Below are 25,223 nucleotides of genomic sequence, written 5' to 3' on the forward strand. Positions count from 1 at the left end.
CGTGAGTCCAGCTGCGCTCTCATAGCGGAGAAATGAAAACAAAACCTTCGTTGCAGCACATTTATAAACACAACACTGACAACCCATGTCTCCAATCCAAACAATTCTTGATCTTTCATTTGTTTTGGCTACACAACGTGGCGTTTAATTCGCATCTTTGGATAGAAGCATAGCTAATGACATACATCAGTGGGAAGCTTATTAGTTGACCTTTAAGATCTCAGTCTTCATAAACTGACACTTTGTTTTGTGGTCAATGGACACAATTGTACACATTTATTTGGTATTTTAATAAAATTTATATGAGTTGTACAATTGAAAGGTGGAGCCGAGAACTGAGTAGTAATGAGAGATCGTCATAAAACACAAAACAAAAAAAAACAGATATTATCCTATGAAATAAAAGTTGCTACAGACTTTTTTTTTGTTTTATTACATGTTGTAAGTTTTCATTTCATGTGGACTTTAAGTTCTACTACACTAAAAAAGAGATTTTTTTAGATTTACTACACTTTGTTTAAGCGTGCTTTCACACCTGTGAATCGATTCAGTTGTTCCGAAACAAGGATTAAAATTGTTACAGTGTTGCTCTTTGTTCTTGGTGCGGTTCGTTTTCACATTATAAGCGGAAAGCTGCGCTTTAATTTTGAATGGTGACACCCACAGACGTTGTCACCAGATATAAATCAGAGGTAAGACTTTCTCATGCATAGCCCTTGGCTAGACTGCACTTTGGTTAATGTTCCTAACAGAAAAACAGCTCTCGTTAAAAGTTCAGCATGCTTTCACTTTCTTATTTAACATAAAACGCACATTTACGGACGCTTACCATAATTCTGTCTTCTTATAGCCATATATATGCCTATTACATATCCATATTACACTGATATAGCCGGGCTCGGATGGTTTTGCTTTCTCTCTATAATCGATCCGCTCCAGAGTTTGTTTCAATCGAGCCGAGACTACCTCATTCAGGTGATCTCGGACTGATCGATTTGGCGCGGATCTGAGTGCGATTGCTGGATTCACATATGCCAAACGAACTGCGCTAACTGGGCAAACGAGACGGGTTCTGAAACAAAAGTCTAGGTGTGAAAGCACCCTTAGGTAAGTGGTTGCAAACAATTAATATTGGTTGGAACAAGACTGAATTTGTAAATACAACTAAACTGAAAACAATTATTAATTGGATTTCGTTTGTTCAAAAATTGTTTTCACACATGTTTTACGGCAGTAAGTTTCAACAAATAATTTTATTCTTAACTTATCTAGATGTAATTATTCATCCTATAATTTGTTTTAACCCTAAAAGTAATAAAACAGTTGTAAAAATTGCAAGTAAATGGTGCAGCTTTATTTAAAATACGAATCGAAAGTTCAGTAATAACCCAATTATCATGTAAGTGGTGTGTATATTTGGTAAATGTCGGACCTGTTGTAAACCAAGGTAAAAATAGATGATGTAGATATGTCTAGTTTGTTTGTAATAATGTGCCATTCTTCATTGACCTTTTGAGCCGCTGAGTTCATGCCTCCCATCCGCTCGAATACTAATGAAGCTTTGTGAGCTCTCTGCTGCAAAGGTCACGCTACAATGAGCACAAGGGCAGTGGGCTTTATTGTTGGTTTCTTATTGATTTTATAGCACACACCTAATTAATCTGGGCTTGGGTATGAGAGTGTAGCCAAATTTAGATGGAGAAACCTTGAAGAAATGCTAGCACACTTATGTAGAAAAGAAAAGACATGCAGTGGGTACGGAAAATATTCAGACCCCTTAAACGTTTCACTCTTTGTTCTATTGAAGCCATTTGCTGCATTTTTCCCTTAGTAATGCACACACAGAGAAAACACAGAAAAACACAGATTTGTTAACATTTTAGCAGATTTACTAAAAAAAACTCTGAAATATCACATGCTCCTAAGTATTCAGCCCCTTTGCTGTGACTTTGCTTTGCTCATATATTTAACTCTGCTGTCCATCTCTTCTCATCCTTGAGATGGTTTTACACCTTCATTTGAGTCCAGCTGTGTTTGATTATATTGATTGGACTTGATTAGGAAAGCCACACACCTGTCTATATAAGCATGGCAGAGCAAATGACAATCATGAGGTCAAAGGAACTGCCTAAAGAGCTCAGAGACAGAATTGCGGCAAAGCACAGATCTGGCAAAGGTTGCAAAAAAAAAATTCTGCTGTACTTAAGTTTCCTAAGAGCACAATGGCCCTAAGTGCAAAATGTTTGGGATGACCAGTATCCCTTCTTCTGGTCAAACTGAGCTGTCGCAGGAGGAACCTTTGGCGAGAGAGGTCAGAAGAAGCCAAAGATTACTGTGGTTGAGCTCCAGAGATGCAGACGGGAGAAAATTGTAGAAAGTCAACCATCACTGCTGCCCTCCACCACTCTGGGCATTATGGCAGAGTGGCCCAATGGAAGCCTCTCCTCAATGCAAGACACATTAACGCCTGCCTGAAGGACTCCAAGATGGTAAGAAATAAGATTCTCTGGCCTGACGAGACCAAGATAGAACTTTTTGGCCTTAGTTCTAAGTGGTGTGGGTGGAGAAAACCAGGCAATGCACATCACGTGTCCAATACAGTACCAACAGTGAAGCATGGTGGTGGCAGCATCATGCTGTTGGGGTGCTTCTCAACTGCAGGGACAGAACAAATGGTTTCAAACGAGAAAGATGAATGCGGCAAAATACAGGGATATTCTGAATGAAAACCTTTTGCAGAGTGCTCAGGACCTCAGACAGGGCTGAAGGTTTACCTTCCAACAAGACAATGACCCTAAGCATATAGCTATGGACGTAGTATCGGTGTCGTCACTCAGGTTTCTAAAGAGTGCAAATGAGCTACAGACGGCTGCTGGCATTTTGCTTAGACAGGCTTTTCTTTGGGAGGATCGCTTAATACTTCATTACCTGTGACTGGTTTGTGTTCTGACCACATGTGCTTTGTTGTACACTATATCAATATAATGTTTAGACTTTTAAAAAACACTTTTGTAATACATTGAGCCACTAAGCATTATGATGTTTTTCTACTGGAGGTAAACGCAAATTACTTCCAAATACTTCAAATATTGTCTGTGTTTGTTAATGCAAGGTTATTGATGAAATCCCGGCATAACACTGTATGGCAACATTACAGATGACCGTTTTATAGCCTACAGCTAATCAATCTGACAGATTCTAGAGTGCATTACAGGTCTAAAGAAAAATATGAATGATAAATTATCTTAAATAAAACAAATACATGTATAAAGATGGTGTATGAGTATATAAATTCACTCACCTGGGAAATGGAAGCCAGGTGAATGGTTTGTGAGCACAATTAAGTGCACACAGCACACCATATCATCTGATAATAATCCCAAGGGAAATAATCCCAAAAGGCAACTGACTGTGTAAAGAAATATTAACCAAAACAAAAAAACGATACATATGCCGAGTTCAGCGACTAATCAGCCGGAATGATGTGATGGCGACCAGCGAGATCTAGCTGTGATTCAAGAGGCCACGCCCATAATTATGCAGACCTAATATAACTCGATATACTTAAAAAAAATGTACCCCCCTCACAGTTGTCATGAAGGGGAATGTTAGCCATGTACACCAAAATTGTTTTTTGTACCAGGCTTTAAACACCTTTTTTTCTGCTGTAAATTTGTCCATTTTAACAGTGGCCTCAATAGAAACGTGCTCCATTATGGAGCCAGGCCTAGTGGAATTTCGATGAGTTGCAGTTTCAGTTACTTTCATATTAGCTTCATGAGGAAGGGTGGGATGTTGCTTCTAGGTAGTTTTTTTTTCTCTCTCTAAAAAAACCAACCCGGGCTCATTGTAGAAACGTGATTTACGTCCCGGGAGGTACGTATTCGAGCGTTTTTTTGTTTTCGTGGATCCACGAGAGGCCGCTGTGCGCGCTTTTTCGCGTCTCGGGCGCCTCTCGGGAGCACGCGCCGTTCGCGCCCGCACCGTTCTCGCGCGAAAAGCCGCCGGATCGGCCGACTCGGCCGACTCGGCCGACTCGGCCGCCCTCCTCCTTCCCTAAACCCGAGCGACGGTTCGCAAAAGCCGTCCAGAAAAAAAAAGCAAAAGCCCTCGTCTTAGATTTCGACTGCGTTTTAGGATCCCGCCGCGTTCTCACCCTTATTTTTCAGATTCCGTTTTTTGTCTTACCTGATTTCCGGAACCGCTGTTCCCCAGACTCGATCCTGGTCGTCGTCCCCGCGGCCGGCTCCTCCTCCGGTCCGCCGACGCTGTGAGCTAAGCAGACAAACTGGTTGCATCAGAAAGCCCTTCACTCGGAGGCGAGCCGTCGGTCGGCGAGCGCGAAGAGGAGGGGCGGCGCGGCGCCACACCGCCCTGCAGCGTTCGCTCGAAAAAAAACTAAAGGCGGCCTTACGTACCTCTGGCCACGTAAATCGCGGCCTCCAGAAACGTCTGCGGGGCTATGTTTCCAGAATGAGCTTGGGTTGAAAAAAACTCTAGCACTCAATTCTCTAAACACAAACATTTGTTTTGTAAAATTAGCACTTGTATGTATTGCCTCTTCTTGTTGAATTACTAAATGCCTCCTCGCTTGTAAGTCGCTTTGGTCAAAACTAAAAACCAGTTTATTACGTCATTTACAAAGTCTGACTCTTATTGAGACTTGTATTCCATGTGTTTAAATGTAGTTGTACGCACTTCGTTTTATTGATGATGCTATTACATTTAGATAAAGGTGTTACATTTAGAAGAAATATTACACACGCAACATCTAATATTATTATTCAGTGTTACATGAGCTTTAATTTGTTACTGCGTATGAATATAATTTAAACATTTAAACAGAAATTCAATGTTTACTACAAAATGCGAAGGGGTTTTTAAAGTATATAATCCACAGAAACGGTTATTATCACACAGTTTTTACATGGAAAGGATACAATAGATCACATTATCAAGAGAAAACCAATAAAGAACAGTCTTTTCCACAATAGAAACAGCTGGGATTCAACTGACTGAATGATTAATGAGGGAAAGCAAAACAGACGATAAACGATTTGCATGCATGCAAACATGCAATAAGTTCAACATCAACTTACTGTTAGTAAGTTTAAAAAGTGAGACCAAAACATTTACGTACAATATTAGTAAAATATATCTCGCACTTAATCCACTAGAGCTTGCTTTGTGGTCGAAATAGAAATATTTGCTGAGTATACAGAATACAGAAGGCATAACTGATCTTTTTTTTTTTCTAGTCGGGCAACATTTGTTTTGTTATTGTGTGTTTGTTTTTCTGTTTTTCTAGACTGACATTTGGCTTTTTGTTTCAAATGTTTGCTGACTGAGTTAGCCAGCTGTTTGTGTTTGTTTTGCTTTGGAAGACGTACAGTAATTAGTGTTGTGTGCCATTTGACTTTTATCAGAGTGAAAAAGAAAGGAGAGAGAATAAAGACTGAACCTGGCATGCGTAACGTGTTTCTCTGGTTTTCCTTTTTCCACTGTTAGTCATTGCGGGCTCTCAGCTCTAATCCACCCTCTAAAGTGCCTTGTTGCCTTTGTGCTGTGGGTTGGAAGAAGGACCCTCTGTTCCCAGCTGTCTGAACTGCTGCCGTGCGCAATTTTGGCTGGATTTTCTCCCTAATTAACCCTTATTTTCGTACGCGGAGACTCACTTTCTTTGTGATGGAGGAATGCGATAGGCATTGGTGCTCCTTGAGTTCTGTTGTTTTTTGGCTAAGCCTGGCTCAAACGCAACATTGGGCCGCTTGTTGAGGCCCGGCAGAAGCATGTAATTGCTCAAAGGCCATGGCGATGGTACAACACTGGGGTAGGCGGGATAACATCTTCACAGCTTATTTTAGCCCAGCTCAACTCAATTAGTGTCACCACATGCCCCTCGGACCAGCGCAGACGAGATTTATGAAGGCCTGTTGCTAGAACAGAAAAGCTTTTCAAACTTAAACAGAAAACTGCAATTGAGTTGAGCGCATTGTGGGCTTTGTGAAGGATTTGATGGTCTGATCACGTGATCGAATGCCTACTAAATACCAAGTGCCTGTTGAAAATTGTGCCTAACAGAGTAAATAGGCTAATCCTGTGCAACGAAGATGAAAACTAAAGGCAATAAGGGGGCTAATGCGCAGCCATTTATGTATTATTGTGATGCTTTTTTAGCATAAAAGAAAAAAAATATATATAAAACCAGTGTTTTTTTTTTGGCTTTTTCCAAATACAGACTGGTTTTGTGGTCCAGGGTCACAAATATTTATAACTAGGCTATCATAGCAGAATCATTTTAACTTCAATTACTTGATACCAGTGATTTACAGAGCTTACTAAGATCATATAAAATGACTTTCTTGACCACGGTTTCCTCACCGCTGTCATTTTTGTTGTGTGTTTATTTTGCTATTGAGAGGATAGAGCTCAGCACATATTTACAGTCATCTAAACAAGCCTGTCAGCAGTCTGTGGACAGAGGTCTTATTTGCAGAGGTCGTGCGTTTAAGGAGGGAAGCCAAACTAAAGCTGTATTTAGTAGAGTGTCTGGCATTTTATCCGTTCTTCTCATTCAACACCAGTGTGAAACCGAATCCGGTGATCCACGTGGCTGACGCTCAGCTGAACACCCACAGCTCTGGAAGCCAAAGAGCCATTGAACATCCAGCAGGGGTTTGATGTGGAAAGTCAATATGCGGTGCAGGGAATTCACTCTAGTCCAAATCAAACAGGGCCAACATTGTCCTTGGCAAACCCAAACACCCCTTTTTTTTCAATTTTTGGCATGTACAGATTGAGGTAAATTTGCTGATTCTGGAGTCTGGAGTAAACCCATTCTAACCACTTAAAAAAAAAAAGTGCGAATGTGTCAGAACGCAAGATTGGCTTGATTTTTAAGTAGTTGATACCTTCCGTTTAGCTTCCTAGCTCCTTTTTTTCAATATGGAATAGGTTTCCTTAAATATAATCACACTCTGCAAACAAAAACAACCTAAAAAAACTTGCATTGAGTACATTAAGATGTACATCAGTAATGGTGGGCAGAGCAAGGCTTTGTGAAACACTGAAACAGTTGAAGCAAATGTTTCGATGCTTCGGAACGTTTTATAACCTGTCTCTACATCTAGTGGTTATTTTATGTATTTCTCTGGAACAGCTTCAGCAAAGAAACACTTACACAAATTGAGAAACTATATCCTATGTTGTATAATTGGGATATCAAGTGGTTTATTGAAGCTGTGAGAGTTCCTGATTAGCATGCCGGGACAATGGGTTTAAATCGAGGGTGATGCAGCGATAGATGTTCTTGTAACGCGTTTTGTTTTAACATCGGTCAGACATCTGAATTAACACTTTGTGATTAAATATGTCTTGTTTTGGTCATAAAAAAAAATTACATTAAAAAATATTTCAAGTTACAATTTCTGGGTTTGGATTCGAACTTGGTACATTTGCTGCACAGTTCACTGGGCTACGTGAGATTTTTTTATTGATTTTTTTTTTTTTCCGATCCTATCAATTAAATGTAGATTCGTCCAGTCTCAACAGTTGAAAAGACAGATGCTTTGAATCATTGGTGCCACTTTATATTAAGTGCGCCTAACTACTATGTACTTATATCAAAAAATAAATACATTGTACTTACTGTGTTCATAATGTATTTGAGAACACTTGTGGTGCTTTTGAGTTGGGATAGAGGTTGGGTTATGGACAGGTTTGGTGGCATGGGTAGGTTTAAGGGTGGGTTAAGGTGTAAGAGATGGTCAACAGTGTATTTAAAAATGTAGTTACAAAAGTTAACTACAGATGTAATTACATACATTTATTTAATCAAGCATAATTACACAGTAAATACATGTGTTAACAAACTATTAGTTCCTATGTAAGTACATATTAGTTAAGACCACTTAATATAAAGTGGGACCGAATCATTTTAGTCATGTGACCTGGGTGTATCTAATCACTTTAATCATGTGACCTGGGTGTTTTGAATCATGCTTTAGTGCATTGTTTTGAAAAAACTTGCACTTCGGGATCTCGACACTGTCTCGAAACATTAGCTCCGCATCAGCATAGCCATCGTTTCCTGTTTGCAACAAAAATCTGCTCTCTTGAAGCAATTCCCACTTGTTTGTTGTTAAATGCCTGACATTTGCAGTGTGTGCGTCCTGTCGTGAAATATAGCAAGAAGTATCCCAAAACGGTTATGCTGTAGTTTGTGTATAATGAAATATATGATAACTAAAATAGAAAAATAATTAAACGAAAATAGAAATACTTCATCTTAATTCGATTTCTGTTTAGTTAGATTATGACTTTAGTCAATGAAGGTCATTAAAAATCGCCGTTTACATGTAGACTCTTAATCAGAATATTGTTTTATTTTTATGATTTTTTTTAGGGTTTTCACCTTTATTTTGGGTAGGAAAGTAGAGAGTATTGACAGGAAAGCATTAGGAGCAGAGAAAAGAGAAGGATCGGCAAAGGATTGCGAGGCGAAATCAAACTTGGGTCGCTGTGAGCACCGGACTGCATGTGTAGATGCAATAATTACTACATCACTGGCGCCGACAGAATATTGTGTTAATTATATTAAAATCTAAGTATTGGTGTCCATGTAAACATACTCACTGACTGTTCATAAAATATATCAATATCTTTATTTGATTTACAGATATTTCACAGGGAAATTTTGGGAATAAAGGTTTATTCCAGACATTGAAAGTCAGATAATTTAAAATAATTTTGTCAAAGTCAGGAAACAGGAATTTTTGTTTGCCATTTTAAAATTTTACTGTCCATTCATGTTTTCCCACTTGTCAAGCAGCAATCAAATACAGTCACCCATATTAAAGGTTATGGGGGTAGCTAACCAGCTTGTCTAGTCTTCAGTGAGCCAAAGAGAGCCCATGTAACACTGCTTGCTTAAAGGACAGGCACTGGCACTGAACCCTCTTACCTTAACCTGCTCCTGAAAGTCTACATTCTTTTCAGGAACCCCCAGTCAGGGTGTAAACACCGCCTTGTGGTACCATCGCAGAGAGGCTATAAGTCACTTTCCAAAACCTTTTCATTCACTGTTCCTCACTGGTGAAACGATCTTCCCATTCACACTCGAACTGTGGATAAACTTGTATTCTTCAAACAACAACCAAACCCCTAAACCCTAGTAAATAACGAAAACACCACCTAGAAGCACTTTCTGTCTCTCTCGCAAAGAAAACTCCTACTCTAGACTCCACTAAATTCTCTGAGCACAAACAACCTACTTTGAATAACTAGCACTTGTCTGTATTGCCTCTTTTTGTTGAATCGCTGAATTTGGACAAAAGCGTCTGCTAGATGACTAAAGGTAACGGACTGTGTGTAGGTTTAGGGTTAGGTTAGGGTTTGCTTATACTGTAGATGTGGCAGACCTTTTCCGTTTACATCTAGATGCAGACATTTCTCAAAACAATATGGATGTAAGACTCTTAGAAACCGCAGAAGAAGAAAAAACGATCATTGCCGTCTGGACGCCTAATATATTGACTTTCACTTTGGTTAGCGTAGTTAGGGTTTGCTTGTCGTTAATGTAATGTGGACACAAAGCTTACAAGACATTGGGATTTGTAGTCATTCAGCAAATAGTAATGATAAGTGCTGCGTGCCCATGGCTGTAATTTCGGGAGCCATCGGTCGGTTAGTCTAGGCGTCTATTTGGGTGAGGGGGGCATGGAGCGGTTCATGGGGTTTGCTGTGGTTGAACCACACTGGAAACTCAAGGACCTCGAATCAGACGCTCTGCTGTTTAACAGCGCAAAACATGATCTTATCAGCATCCCACTTCTGAGTTAATAACGAACCTCTGGAAAGCCATCCGCCAGTGTGTCGTCCTCGCGTCTCTCATTATCAAACGATCTCAAGAGTTTTTGTAAACTCGCAGCGAAGCTCTGTTTCCATTCTGAGGAAATGAAGAGGCCTCCGCTATTTTAACAGTGTGTTTTCTCTAATGAGCTGTACCACATAGTAAGAGTTGGTTTCATTCCCAGCGTGCTCCTACCCTCTGGTGATAAACCGAAACGTTTTCCCATCCCTCACTGAATCGTGAAGTAAAACACAAAACGCCACGCAAAACTGCTTTAGGACGGGCTCCTCATGACATCATCCACTTTTCCCAGGCCTTCCCTGCAGTATAATGATCAGCCTTCAGCCGCAGCTGCTTTTAATTACACGTGCAGTGTTCCCAGGACAGAGCGGTCTTATTCTCACCATCATCCAGACGCTGTTTATCAGCCCTTCAGCAAGCCGACGGAAATAAGATGTGGATATGGAAATAAGTGCAGGGTGTCAATAAAAAGGGGTTCGCAGCAACATTTTTGAATAAAACACGAAAGTTACTATAACAGGTTTGGTACAGTAGGGATACACACCCTGACACACTCAGGGCTGGACTGGGGCAGAAAATCGGCCCTGGCATTTTGGGCCAGAGCGGCCCACTACATTCAATCAAAATGCTATCTATCTATGCACGTCCAATATATTTATCAACTCATATTTTATAAAACACAAAAGCCATATATATGAAATAAATAAATAAATACAAACTTTAATCTCAATTTAATTTCTGTATACTGTCCATGAAGATATTTGTTGAGTTCTAAAAAATACACTATTCATTCATTTATTTTTCTTCGCATTAGTCCCTTATTTATCAGGGGTTGCCGCAGTGGAATGAACTGCCAACTATTCCAGCATGTTTTATGCAGCAGATGCTTTCCCAGCCACAACCCAATATCGGAAATCACCCATACACACTCATTCACACACACTCATACACTACAGCCGATTTAGCTTATTCAATACACTATTCACTCAGCCTATATTCAAAAATAAACATAACAAAAACTGCCTGCTAATGCATGGTAAATCTTTAAAGGGAACAGTGTACTTTATAACCTCATTCACCTCATCCTGCTTGCTGTTTCACTATCTAAACAATGAAAACATAATATAAGTCAAATTTGTTTCATTTTGATATTAAGATTAACAGACACCAAACAGCCTCGTGTAGCTGCATATTTATATGAGCATCATCTTCACTCTGCATATTTATAACAAAACAGGGCTTAAATATAACTGCCTCCTTTCATTTCCATTGAAAAGAATGACCTTTACCCCGTCTCTTTTGCAGAATATCAGTTTTAATAACCAATAATGGCCATTATAACAGTGTAACGTACAATAAATTTATATGATAAAGGTAAGCAATCAGTCAATGTGCAGAATCAGTGTATGTTACATAAATTAATATATTAGCTTATCTTTGCACTCAGCCAAAACAGAGTTACCTGAGAACAAGTGATTTAAAAGACATAAGAGTTGTTAGATAGACAACAAGATGAATTCAATATCACGTTTAACAACTATAATGAGATGAGATCAGATCCAGCAGATGAACTGTCTGACATGCACTGGGGTTTATGCTCACCCGCTGATCTACTGGCTGCAGCTCTTGGCAGAGAGTGTGTGGTCACGTTACTAGAATGAACGGAGATCTTTTCAGAACCGCTAAATGAAACGCCGGTGTATTTCCCGCTATTTCTCTGCGCCTCCTTTGCGTTTCTTCTCTCTGACTCTCGACTATTTTGACAAATACACACAGACGACACACGCTCACACAGAGTCCAAAATAGGAGTTTGTGATTGGGCCAGCCCAATGTCAATACAGAAAAAGAGCCAATGGGCTGCAGAGTGTCACATGGGCCGGCCCGGTCTGTCTGTCCGGGAAAAAAGCATCTACTTTCAGAGAGTCACAGATCACAGCAGCGTCAATCAATAAGGCAGAAAACAAATGATAGGCTGCTAAGCCTTTTATGGGCCAATCAGATCATAAGACGATGATCAGCCCGGCCCAAAAAGTATGTCGATCCAGCTGGAAAGTTCCCGGTTTGTCCGCCCCTGCACTCACTCATACACTACGGACAATTTAGCCTACCCAACAAACAAAACTACAACAACAAAACTCCAAAACTCCAAACAGAAACGCCAACTGAGCCGATTCTCGACCCAGCGACCTTCTTGCTGTGAAGCAACAGCAATACCTACTGCGCCACTGCTTCGCCCATCAATGAATATAATGTAATATAATATGAGACACTATATATGGGGGGTCTATGCATTGAAAATGTGCCTTTTTCCAAAAATGTATTTGAATACACACAGCATTTGTAGTCAAACACCAGCAATTGTCAACACAGCATAGTTAAAGACTGCTCTGATTCAGTGTTCTCCTATGAGTCTTCCTCCGACAATATTTTCCATCTGTCCAGCGCTCGTGCTGTGTTGTGTAAGAGGCACGCCTCTTAAATTCCCGGTGGTGAGATCAGATTTTTGGTGTAGACAGGAACCACAATCTGCAGCCCAGTTATGTAAGAATGAAGGGTCTTTTGAGTTTGTTTACAAGTTCCTTACAGCCAGGAGGAGGTTCTTTTGCTGCAGAGGATGACTGAACGTTAAAACAACTGCAACAAGCGTTAGAAATGAAGCATTTAATGAGCACCAGCCGACAAGGGTGCGGCCAAAACAATCAACAGAGCTGTCTTTTGGGTCAGAATATGGGTTTTCTTACACCCTAAGTACACTTCACTTGTATGTGTTGTGTTTCAGCTCACTTAGGGTGCTTTCACATCTGTAGTTCGCTTCATTTGGTCCGGACCAAGGGTAATCAATGATACATTGTTGCATCTTCTGCCGTTTTTGGGTCGTTTTTACACCACACTGCTGGCTTTGGTCTGAACCAGTTGAAACGAACCAAAATGCAGTCATCTGACAAAATCCACATCTCTCATTGGCCAGATGTTGTTGAGCATATTTCCTAAACTGCTTATTGATTGGTCAGAATTCACGTGCGGGAAAATGCAAGTGAACTCCCGCAGGTAAACAAAACCTTTTACTCTGGAGGGACGACTGCGCTGGCTGATTGTGTCCCTGCTTTAGACAAACTATACATTATAAAAATGCAGCGCGGCCGCGGCTGGATACAGGGTTTAATGCATTGCTCTTCACTTCTGGAGGATTCGTGAATTAATTTAGCTAAACTGCGACATGGTCATCATGCGGAAATATTACCAACGATCCATCAGGTAATGTTTCCCCTCTCTCTCTGTTGGTAAAGCGCTGTCAACAAATATTTTTCCTCCATATCCCATAATGCACAGCGCATCGGCCTACGGCTTCTGAATTAGTCCAAAACACGCAGTACTTTTTGCAGTTGGACCTGTTTTAGTACGTATCATATTCTCACCACAAATGAACCACTCCAGGGTTTGTTTGAAAGCGTACCGAGACCACCTCTTCAAGCAGGTCTCGGTACGGTTATATGGTCCGCTTTTGGTGCGCACTCGAGTACGATTGCTGCATTCTCACCTGCCCAAACGAACCGTACCAAAAGGGGAAACGAACTCTAGTGCGATTCAATCGAACTAAATAAGGCAGGTGTGAAAGCACCCTTAGAGCCTGCATGGTGTCCTATTTGTCATTTGATGTTTATTTGCAGCCATGTTTTTCTAATTGTTGTACCCTATGCATAGAGTGAGTGATCCAAGCTCTCGAAAACAATGTAGTGTGGATGCACTAAGGCAAGAGTGTCCAATAGGGATGCAACAATACTGTTAGTTCACGGTTCAATACATACCTCAGTTTGTTAACACGGTTTTCAGTTCGGTTCTCATGGCTTGACACGTGTGTTTTTTTTTTTTTATTCAATAGGCAATAGGAATAGTAAGAGGTTAAGGAGAAAAAAAAAAGATTTATTGCAATACTCATTTTGTTGATTGACATTTTAATGGAACCTGTAAACAGGGCTGTATTCTTAGCAACAAACAATGAAGTAATTATATTCTGTGAAAAATCATAATTCTTCGTCTGTCATTAAAATATACAAACAGCTATTGCATCCGGAACTGTATTGATTCTGTGCAGTGCTCACGAGTGTGTGTGTGTGTGTGTGTGTGTGTTTGTGTGTGTGTGTGTGTGTGTGTGTGTGTGTGTGTGTTTCAGTGTGTTTAAGGTGTAGGATTGCTGTGTTTACTCGGGCTCAACTGTAACCGCAGCATCCTGCCCATTAGTGGCCAGCAACTGTGTGTTTGTGTGGTTTGCTGGTGGGAGTCAGGTGCTAAAACACAGCGCTGGCCAAATGCTAGCCCTCTCGAGTAAAACATACAGCAACAACAAATAAAGCCTTACAGTGTTTAATGATAATGTGTATAAAACATTCAAATACCTCCAAAAACACATACAGTTACTTCCTCTAATGTTTAATTTCTGCATAGGCGTAAGTCACAGGTCTGTTTTTAAAATGGAGTGAGCTCGCTTGAATTTGTAATCTAATATAAGCAGGGCTTTACATTAACACTCGCCAACCTGTCAAATGCGGGTAGATTTCACTCCCTAGTAGCCGCTCCCACTAGCCACATTGGCTGGCTGAAACTCATTTTTAAATTGCCAGTGCTGGCTCATCGTCACTAGATTAGACTGTTAGTTCATGACTGTGTAGTGTATTGACTGTACATAGTTTGAAATAAGTGAAGCTCCTTTAAGAGAGCAAAGATGGGGAGGGGCATGTGAGGAAAACACACTCGGAGAAGGGGAAGTTTAGTTGGTTTACTGGAGGTGCTGGCCATAGTTGTATGTTCTGTTTAGGGGTGTCACGATTTAGATTTTTAATCGAAATCATTTGAAATTTATGCTCAATTTCGATTATCGAATCAAAAAATAGAATCGTCGATGCTGCCACGTCCCCATGTCACGTCACCTTGGCTTGCCAAGCGGGAAAAAAACAGGCTTGTTGAAGTGCTTGTTAAACTGCAAAAGCAGGAGACCCGTCGACAGAGCTTAAACCCTCTCCTCTTTCAATGAAGTCGCCGGTGTGGAAGCATTTTGGATTTCCAGTGAGTTATGTTGACAACGTTCGTGTTGTCGACAAAAAAAAACACAGTTTTGCAAGCTCTGCTATGTACGTATTACGTACGGTTCTTCCGATAGACAACACCGGCATCGCGATCCTCCGCCCGCCCCCGTTGCAAATCCGCTCGCGAAAAGTACACACTCAGGCCCTGTTTACACTGTCTTTGTTTTTAAATGGCATTTTAGAACGACAACGATTTGACATCCACAGTGGCGTGTAGCATTTCTGAGCAGCCCTCCTTCCTCTCTACCTCTGAAAATGCACATCACGTGACCACACAGACACAGACGCACTCACAGTCATGCGCTCGAGACAGCAGGTCCAGGCAGTCAGAGGACTGCTTTAATCTTTCCCTCACTTGTACTTAGTCATTTTAGCGCACACCTCAGATACTGTTGGCTGGTTCCTGTTGGTTGTGCGTCTTTTTTACCGCTGCCATTATAACGACACAGATCACTGCCTATTCACGAGTCCCGCAGAAAAAAGTGATTGACAGGTGGTAATTATGTGTGTAACTTGCCTTTATTCATTTACTGTATGATTTGTTTATGGGTAAAACAAAGACCATGCAGGTCAGATAGTTTAAACAGTAGGATACAAATAATTAATTGGTTATTAATTAATTCATTATTCATAATCGAAAATCGAATTGAATCGTGCCTTAAGAATCGAAAATGTAATCGAATCGAGGATTTGGAGGATCGTGACACCCTTAGTTCTGTTCTTTGTTGCATATACTCAGTAAAGAGTCTCCAAACATCTTTGACTCCTGTCATTCAAGTATCTTACAGACTGTTTGTCTATATGCGTACAAATGTGATCCTAGAATCGAGAAGCAGCATGACTGACAAAAACAGCTTTTCGCGGTAGCAAAAGAAAGCAGGTGAATACCGAATGAGAGGATCACGTGCATGGTGAGACCGGCTTTCCTCACTTACTGACGAGGGCTTTAGTGTTGCGCGCACATGATTTGATGCACACGAGTGTTTAAAAGCTCCTGTGCCGTTTCCTTGAAGCAACCGTGCCTGGAAACTAAACTAGTGCGATGCTCGTGCACCAACAGTCCTTTAAGGGCTTAAGATTCTTTGTAAGCTGCAGCAGCAGTTGTTGCCGCTTTCGCTTTAACCATTCTTTGAACAGATTATTAATTGGCCTAACATTAACCGTGTGCTCGGCATCATCCTTTCATCATCTTTATCAGAATGTTTTTTACCCGCTTTCTTTTGCTTGTTGTTTAACCTGTTGCCGTTCCGACGTACCGCCTGTGGTACATAGCATGTTTACGGGAAAACTTCAGGGAAACATCGCTAAATATAACGGCTTCCCACGAAAAGACTAAACATCTCATATATCATTTGAAAGCTGAGATTCTTGTGTTTAAAACGTTTCCAATATTTTAAGACACAATGAACGTACAGTATTTTATGCCTCCTGTCTGTCCACAGATCCATAACATTTCAACAAACAGGGTGTAATTACACTGCATAGGGTCCAGCCGATCCAATTCAGTGAAATATTTAGTCCACAACCCGTTTTGATAAACATCCAAGAATTGCACCGCTATCATTTCAAACTATTCGCCGGAGCAATCAAATCTATGATGTGTTCGGTAGTGTATTGTCTTTTTAAATGTAAACAATATTACTATTTTGAAAGAAAAATGGCCTCTGACCTTTGCCCTTTTGAGTATGGTATCTATTTATTATGAGGTATGCATTTTTTAGGCATTTAAGCAAATTTTACAGGAACGCTAAAGGGTTAATAATCATCCTTTACAATAATACTGCTTTAATATGTTGTTGTATGCATAGTTAACTGGTGATCTGGGAGCTTAAGCCAGAACAGATCACTGTGCATAGTTCTAGATGCGTGAGAATAGATATTTTTTAAAGTCAGCTGTTTTGTTGAATAAAAAGTGCATGTATACAGCAGTATTTCGCTTGTTTTGTCACATTATTTAAAATTTGTGGCAAGGAAATAATACGTTTTTGGTGGCCAGAGAAAAAAAAAGGTAAATCCTTATTGTGTTGAGCCTTGAAAAGTCCTGTGAAAGAAAACTAATTGTAACGCAACACTTTTTATGAAAGCATAACCCATTTGCTCATGCTCATTGAGTAAGCAGTTAAATGAATGAGGAGGCAAGTGGAAAAAACACAAAATTTAAACGAAGTAATATTAGCATGCCACAACCCATGCCAAAGTCAAATTTATGCATAGAAAGTATATTTTTTCAACAATACAATTGTGGCTAGTAAAAATGGCGAGTGGCTAGTAACACTGGAAAACTAATAGCCACAGTGGCTGGTGATCAAAAAAGCTAATGTCAAGCCCTGAATATAAGTATTAGAAATGACAAAGTGTTTCTGCAGACCGTTTTTATCTAGTGTGATTAGAAAAAAATGGAATTTAGACATTTCTATTATTAAGAGGCTGACACACTGTTTCACACACTCACACATTCACACACTGTTGCCACACAAATGTGGTTAAACTGCTTATGAAAGTGTTTTTTGCATAAAAGGTCCCCTTTAAGGTATGATTGCTTGTCCATACATCCGGCAGTGCATTTAAACCATATTTGAACAACAATAATTTGCAAATTACATATAAAAAATGTACATAAGTGCTACTTTAAATGTATTTAAAAACTCATATAATTGCATTATAGAATAGCATTTGCTATATGTGTGCGTTTTCATTTGATGCAGTTTAACTTAACATGCACTTAAGTATCTCAAAATTGTGCATTCCTTACTAGCATACTGTTTTTATAATAACTACCCCCTTTTCTCTATGCTAATGCGTACTTCTAATTTGAAATATGTTATTGATTTATTAACATTTGGAGATTTCAGTCTGAAGCAAAAATGATACAAATCCATTATAGACATTTAGTTTGGAAGGTTTTTGGTGATTTATATTCATTATGAGACAGCACAAACAGATGGAAGAACACACCCATTCCAGTTCAGACCCTATCATAGTGCTTGCTTTTCTGCCTATAGGCGGGCTATAAGAGTCTCTGTCACAGGAAGAAACGGGTTCAGCCAGGCTTCCTGTGTCCTGGTGCTGTTCCCTCCAGTCCTGCCTTATCCAAGCATCCCTGGACTTTTTCCCATGAGAAATGGCCCAGTGCACACAGATGTTGCCCTCTGTCTGTAATATCTCCCCTGGTTCAACATGGTTTTCCTGTGAGCTGCTTCACAGTGGCCTGCACTGCTTTCCTTCCGCTATGGATTGTTCTGTGACGCACAAAACCACTTTCCTGTCAGGAAAAGGCATGCAACACCCCTTCTACCACGAATTTAGTTCGTTTTGATCGTCGTCTTGTTTTAAATGAGTGTTTAAGAAAAGAGAGATTTTGACGTTTTTTCTTTATTTCTGCTTCAAGAACACTCAGTATGAATGCTAGTGTACACTTAAAAGTAGACAAAACTAACTTTTCCCCCACTTTTTCAAACTTAAATGTAGTCTCTTTCTTTATCTCAGGCAATAAGACCAAAATTAGAGATGACTTATGAACTTTTTATTGATTTTCCAGTCAGATTTACAGGAACGCTTAAGGGTTACCTCTAAAAATATGTAATTTCTAAGATTTGCTGTACACACATACACGTTTTTTCAAATGATTTAAACCCCCACAATGGCTGCTCTTCAATAAATCGTGAATAACCCTTGTGTTCAAGAAAATCATCTTGGAATCACTCAGTTTGGGTGTGTGCGCCCACACACGAGGCCAGATACACACTTCCTGGCTGTTTCTTTGATCCAGCCCATTACTTTTATCATGAAATCAACACCTGGAACCATTCCTGGAACAAAGCCCTGTTTGCACCCTGCATTTTCGGTGATCCAATCAAAAGTGGACAAAAGAGGCAGATTAGCATTCACACCTCTTTTGTCCACTTTTCTGATGGGGGTGGGTGTTGGATTTCTCTCTTTACCACTTTGATTTACAACAAATTAATAAAATATTTAAAGGTAGCCTGCCAGAACAATTAAAAACGCTTTATAAATCGCTTACTCTGCGTTGTCTCCCTCCTCCTTGGTGCTCGGTGTTGTCTTTGGTGTGGTAGTTTGTCTTAAGAGGTGGTGTGCTGGTAGTTATGGCATGCTGGGTCAAACAAGAGGCCCCAGTCATGATGGTCTGGTCCAGCTGCCTTCACCACCCCTCCCAAAACCACTTAGGGTTGTCCTTTATAAAAATACATACTTTTATAATGCCCTCATTCTTAGGGCTAAGCAGACTAGTTTGCTGGGTGTGATGTGTATGTAGATGTGCATGTGGTTTTTATCAAGCTGCAGATCTGTGGTTGTTCATTGATTTGGAGCAGCGTTTACTCTGCGTTTTGGGTTGATACAGTACCATACGCACCTGGACGGCTTTAAAATGAAACAATAAATCTGCCCCACTTCAACTTGTAACTGATCTTTTATAGTTTCTGAATTACATGAGAGTAGAGTGTAAAACTTGCTACCATGAGTGGTGTGGTATGTCGAGTTCAGACTGCATGATTTTCAAGGTTGTCTTGTCACAGATGTTTTCACACTGAATGACTATCTATGGTAGGGTTTTGTCGCTGCTTTGTTTACACTGCAAGATGGATCATAATTACATAGGACAATTGTAGAGACCAGAAAATGAGATGCATGTTCATTTACCCAATATTTGCTTAGTTATTTGTGCTTTTAGAATATGAAATTTTATGTGTGTTTTTCTTTTTTTGTGTGTGGAACTCACTGTGAACACGTAAGAATATCATTGATTTGAGTCTAAACGTTAACTTGTTAGGAGACTGACTGGGAAATTATGAAAAAATATGAAAATGTAAAAGTAATTTTGGCGGGTAAAATACAAATGAGCCACAACAGAGAAAAGAGAGACAAAGAAATGCACAGGCATGTACAATTATGAAAATGATCATTATTATAGGGTACTAATTACATTTTTTGTCACTTGACCTTATTAGACCCTTGAATTTTGACATTTAAAATAATAATAACAACAACAACTGCTGCAATAATAAAAATAAGTTATTATTATTAGACCTGGTCATTCTTAATAAGAGGGTTCCTCCAGAAACCCTTGAAGTTCCTCAGAGAACTGCCCCTATTGAAATAGTGCCTATAGGTTCTTTAAAGGGTTCCGCCAGTGTGGCAATGTGAAGAACCCCAAAAAATGCCTCCACGAACCCTTATTCTTACAGTATACATAACAAGAAAGAAGCCTTTAATGGGGTAGAAAATGTACATATTTGCTCACCTGGTTTAGAAGGGATTAGCAATTTCTCCTCGACTTTCCTGGTTGGGATATTGCTCGCATGACGTGTCAAACAGAAACCGGTGCTCCTGCCAAATTTACACTAGTTTTTTCCTCCATGGGTTCAAATAAACTGAAAAGGAGCGCTTTTAACTTCTCCCTCATCCTCCCGTTAGCCTGCAGGTACACACACTAGTGAATGCTGCTCTCTCATTGGCTGTAGGCAATCGCCGATGTTATTTTTTTTATTCAAAACTCTTCACACAGCATGAATTGAATTGTGACAGTTTCAGATATTTAGCATGCCAAATATCTCACAGGCATCGGCGACTCATCTGCAATTCTCTCAGATCGCGACTTTGATAATTCACGTTGTGTGATTGTCACACATCTGCACGAGCACTGATATGCCTGTGATTTTAGGCATTTGTTGGCGATTTCTCAAAACCTGTCGGCGAGTCAATCTCGGCTAAAATCATGCAGTCTGAACTCTGCATTACTTGCTGTCCATGTCAAAGAGGCTACACACATCTATATGATATTTTAGATATGGCTAGTGCACTTATTCAGTGTAGTTTTGAAGCAATATTTAACTGGAAAATTTATATTTTATTACTATTTAATTAGCCTCCTGCTCTTTCTATTTCAAGACCTTCGCTTATTTTAAGAATAGGGCTGTGCTTTATGGGCAAAAAAACCTATTAAAATTTTCTTGAACAACATTGCGATTTCAATTTTAATCTCTATTTTGACACACAGAAGTTTTACAGCGTAAATCTGAAACATAGTTCCAAAGGAAAACAATTAGATCTTTATTAAAGACCAGTTAAATGCACCTAAAACAGACATAAGGCGAAAAAACTGTTCCCTTATATCATGGTGTCCCCCAAGGGTCAGCACTTGGTCCACTACTCTTTAGTATTTATATACGTTTACTACAGTCATTACGGTGCTTGCACGTTGCACTGTTGACTGATGGTTAAGCATCATACTGTCCTTTAATAAATGCACACCCTGATGACCTGATGAAGACGAAAAAGCCTTGGCCAACAAAGTCGATTTGCACAAAAGGGTTTTTGGAGATTTGTATGAACACAGTTGAACTACTGAAGTCACATAAGAGTGTTTTCGACAATGTTTTGAACGTCTCTAAAACGTTATGTTGCTTTATGGAGAAGGAGAGAGCTTCAGGATTTCATCTAAAATATCTTTGTTTGCGTTTTAAAGAAGAACGAAGATCTCAGCGGGTTGTGACGACATGGGCGACATTTAATAACAACAATTACATTATTGGGTGACCTTTTAAGGAACTTTTATTCTACACCAGCTGAAAATCAACACCTTAGACATTAATATGTCATAATTTGAAGTGCCATCACTGTCCATAGAACATTATTAAAATAATCGAGTATTTCTCAGACTTCTGAGAAAAGTCAGTACGACTAAGTAGAAGTGGCAGATGTAGACGTGAATTCACAAAAGGCGTATGTTGCTCAGTGTCAAGAGCAGATGGAAAATACCTATACATAGCAAAACACACACACACGCATCTTTCAACGAACCCCTTTGACTTAACACATAGCCACTTTTCTCTTAGCCTGTTGAATTCTTGTAACGTTTGGCATCTTGTCACTGCTCAGTCTTGCACTTCTTTAGGGATGAGTGAATTGCGCGGGTCGAGGGTGACTGATCTCACTTCTTGGGGCAGCAGATGGCTAGTGAGACACACAATGAGGCTCACAATGTGTGCGACTGCCATTCAGATCGTCTTTTCTGAATGGGACGGGACACGCATCCCACAATGCCCTGGTTCAACCCTCCGCAAAAGCCCGGCGTCTGGCATCGACAAAGTTCATTGGCTGCTTCTGAGTTCTGTCCCTTACAAAGGCACAGTGTTTGAAGCATAACATTACACCGCCTGCTGGTACTTATCATAATGAAGCAGCCGCCAGCCTCCCTGCTGAATCTCCAGCACACTGTCGCTTGCTTCATTGAAGCTTGGTCGTGTGAACAAAAAAAGTTTTGGCGGCATTCAGCGCTCACTCCAGGGTTAGAGGTCATGGTTGGGGTGGTGTGTATTTTAGTCTTCCCCCAGCACTCCCAATATCCTCTTGAGCTGCTCCGACAGGATGGCTGACTCTGAACCCCAAAGTCCCTTCTCACCCCTAACTCCTCAATAACGTTTACAGGATATTAGAATTCCAGAGCAGCCAGGAGCACTTCATCCTGGAATTACTAAAATGCTTGTTACAGATCTTTTGCAGATGCCTTTCTGGCTTCAAGACAAAGTAATGTGACCACAAACAAATGTAAAAGATCTTGTGTACATTCCTAAAACGTGATTCACACTCCATGATTTTTAATAATGCTAAACAATTCTAGCATATCAGATTAAACGAACATGTCTCCAATGTCACGCTAGCCAAGTTTCCATACAGATATTTTCATGCGCATTTTGGATATGCGCATAAAAACTGGTTGATGGAAACACTAAGATGCGCATGAATTTTGATATTCTATTATATTATAATATAATTATATTTTTATATAATTATATAATAGAATTAACTATTTATATTATAATATAAAACTGAGTAAGATAAACCTTTTTATTCAATAAGAAAAGATGCACAAAAACTACGATGGAAACACTTTTACTGAACAAATTCCAGTATTTCATTAAAAAAGGTCATGTGATTTTGTTATAAGAGGTCATATGATGATAAAATGTGTGTGAATGGATAATCCAGCAGGCTGAGCACACTGTTAAACATCTGAAATGTTGTTTTGGTCATTCTAAAATGCCCTTAACTGCCTCAGTATTAGTGTTGTTATAATGTAATGACCTCCAGAATCAAGAGCGCCTGTGCTTATCCTCTCGCGCCTTCAAACGCCACCGCACGTTCACAGCGTGTCAGGATTGCCTTTTGAGGTGCAAGTCATTTATTAAATGAAGAAAAGATTGACACAGCTTCTCTTACTGCTCTATTTGCACATCTATTGTGCGATAATTCAGTTTCGCTCAAAGTTTATTCGCATTTTTGGATGGAAACATAGCTACTGTAAGATTTCAGTTGTCATAATGGTTGAAGAAACAACAATGTAGATGTACCAAACACAAAAACGCAAGAACATTTTGAAGGAAAAAAAATTTACGTCAACAATTTGTGACACTTTCACTATTTTGTGTTCTGAACTGTAGTGGTAAATTTGCTTGCAGCGTGCCTCAATACATATAAAAAAAAAAAAAAACTGGAACAGGGTTGTTTGACGTTGCCACACAGATTGTGTCATCAGATTCAGCGCTCTTATTGATTGACTGAATCTATCAGAAATTAATTGGAGGGAAAAGTCGATCACAAAAGCTACTAAGTGGTTGAATACGTCAATTTGACAATCAAAGACCTCAGATTTTAGGGTCTTAAAGGAAAATTTCTAAAATTAGTCACCGCTGATCGAATAGTGGCTGAAATTGCACAGTTTGAAAAGGGCATAAAATGTTCTGTGGGGGGGTTTGAGTTGCAAAACCTATATAGTAGTGTTGTTAAAGTCAGGCTCGGAGTCTGGTAAAAGGTGTGGTTTTGCAGTTATTCTCCTTATCTTCAATTTAATTATGAGATTAAAAATGACATTTTAGAGATATTTTAAGATCTGTCTGTCTATTTATCTGTCTGTCTGTCTGTCTGTCCGTCTGTCTGTCTGTCATCACCTCATTTTTAAATTAATGATGACGTTAAAAACTGCATTTTAGTGATATTTTAAGACCTATCTTTTTTGTCCGTCCTTTCGTCCGTCGGTCCATCCATCGATCCTTCCATCCATCCATCCTGTTTTTTTTGCTGGATTAGTTTGATCATAACCACATTTTTTGATAGACCAAAAAAAGTCCTAAAAATATAATAAAGAAATCATATATAATTTGAAAAAGACATTGGAATCTGTTAAAGTATTTAATTTTAGTTTTGTCATTTGAATAATAAAAAAAATAATAATAATAACAATAATAATAATAATAAAAATAAAAAATTAGGATTTTTCTAGCCTCTGTTGTAAAAAAGTACATTATAAAAATCATAAATAACAACAATTGCCTAATTAGTATTCAAATAACTTTTCAATATGGGCCATTTATGGTGCTTCACGTTTTTTAATTGGTAACTTTTTTGGAATAAAAGCTAATTGTGAACTTGTGAATGTTTTCTCTATTTAAAAACAATACAGTATAGGTCAGTAGTGAAAGATGACTTCGATTACCTAAGATTGTATGTTTTCTTGCACAACAGATATTGGACTCATCAAAAATAATAGCTTGCATTGGTCATAACTGATTATATGAAGTAACGCCAATGCGACCGCCAACAGAGGATTCTTTAATGGGTTATTTTCACAATTTATGATGGCTAAACAGTCAAAATAGAATAAATGAGCTCATGTATGGGACAAACTCTGGACCTTTGTCAATGAAGGGTAGGTCTATTGAACCACCCGAACCCCCAAAGCTACAGGCCTGCAAGTATCAGTACCATTCAGTACTGTAATTTTTAAAACATCCAATTGAGCACTGTTAAATGGGGTTTTAAACACCGCTGATTGGCCAATCAATGGCCTGTTTAAACAATCGCCAATTAGTGGTGTTTAAGGATGCACTCAAATGTTTGTGGTAAATGGACGTGTTTTACATTTCAGTATCAATTGGTACCGAACTCGATACTTTTGACAACACTATTATATGGTATACAGGCAAATACTGAAGAAAACCGTGAGGAATTTCCTAGTCTGAAAATAAACGTTGAGGTTGTATGAAGTCTGCCCTTGTAAAAGCTTGCAGCGCTACGTCATGGAATGTGGCAGCAGGACAGAAGCGTGAGGTCTGTTTAGATTTGGGGTTGGGGGATGGAGCGCATGGGGGCTTCCCACTGCAGACGTGCACACACAAGAGCCGACTGTGTGTTACTGACACATGCTCCTCCCTTCCTCTGTTTCCTCCACAGATGAGCGATGGAGAGAGAGGAG

The 25,223-nt window shown here is 39.5% G+C and overlaps 1 protein-coding gene across 1 annotated transcript in view; it reads left to right on the forward strand.

Annotated features, from left to right (window-relative positions):
- tiam2b (TIAM Rac1 associated GEF 2b) overlaps positions 1 to 25,223 on the forward strand; it is a 76,200-nt gene that overhangs the window by 8,956 nt on the left and 42,021 nt on the right. The window lies entirely within an intron of this gene.

Source organism: Danio rerio, chromosome 20 (genome assembly GCF_049306965.1).
Source record: "Danio rerio strain Tuebingen ecotype United States chromosome 20, GRCz12tu, whole genome shotgun sequence".
NCBI classification, from domain to species: Eukaryota; Metazoa; Chordata; class Actinopteri; order Cypriniformes; family Danionidae; genus Danio; species Danio rerio.